Raw genomic sequence first — 1,231 nt, forward strand, 5'->3', positions numbered from 1 at the left:
TCAACGCCTTCCGGTAGTCTTCTTCTGCATCAAATCGAATGAGGATAGTCCTCACATTTAGAGAACCTACGTGAATCTCCCCTGCAACTTGTAGATTCTAACGGAGCCCAGCCCTAATTCGTTCTAGAGACAGTTTATTGCGTCCAAATCGACCTATTAGAGAACACCTTCGCTCAGCTTCTGCCGATCGCACCCAGTACTCTTCAGATATTTTTACAATCGATCCTTTATTTCCAGCGATCTCATCCCGACGACCTTCCCCATAAATGTCAGGTCGCAAATCATCTTCTCTTACTCTTTGAATTTCTGGAAATTGATCGCAGGTTTGGGCTCCCGATCGAGACTCCAGAGCATTAGAGCTGCAAAATCCAAATTCTGGCGACAAAATAGTCGCCGGAAAATTTTCCGCCACCGTCGGCAGTTCGGCGCCGCTAGCAGTCCTCCACCCACCGCCAGTATTGACTGTTATTATTATATCACCAAAATCAAATGAGACCAAAATATGTGATATACGAAAGATATAGTATGGATATTATTTAATATTCATATGACAATTATAAATTTTTGGCATTTTTGGAATTATGGAATATTAGGGGTATATGGGTTATTTTTAGAGAGATGGGAGAGTCTTTTGGAATAATGCAAGTTTTACTTTATTACTTTAACATTGTTAAATCTAACCGTTAAGTTATAATTAATTGTAATTAAAATTATGTTAATGCATGCGATTAATTACATTTCTGAGTTTTGTTGAATCTAATCGTTGAGTTTTGCCCGGTAATGGGGTCTTAACTCTTTGGTCTTCAACAATTTGAGAAAGTATAGAACATATACTACCTTATAATAGAGTTAATAGTATTCAAAAAAAAATTGTATTCTTTAACAACATAATTTTTTTTTATAATGTAGGTATACACCTAGTATAAAATTTTTAGCTCAAATCCTGTGATTGGTTTAATTTTTTTTTTTTTAATATTTCCTCTATTGTTTCTTTGAGTTTGAAATGAAGTCATTTATTATTCAACTACATAGAACTATATATTTGATATAGTAAATTGTTGTGTTACATATGAATACGAATATTTTGTTAGCATAAAATATTTTAAATTAATATAAAATTCTAAACAAATTAACAATTTAATTACCAATTGTACATGATCCAATCCTATTATAGATTTATAGTTTTCTAGTTATTTTTTTAATGTAATTATACAATTACTTTTTAACATTA

The sequence above is a fragment of the Ipomoea nil genome, unplaced genomic scaffold (assembly GCF_001879475.1).
Source record: "Ipomoea nil cultivar Tokyo-kokei standard unplaced genomic scaffold, Asagao_1.1 scaffold2735, whole genome shotgun sequence".
Lineage (NCBI taxonomy): Eukaryota > Viridiplantae > Streptophyta > Magnoliopsida > Solanales > Convolvulaceae > Ipomoea > Ipomoea nil.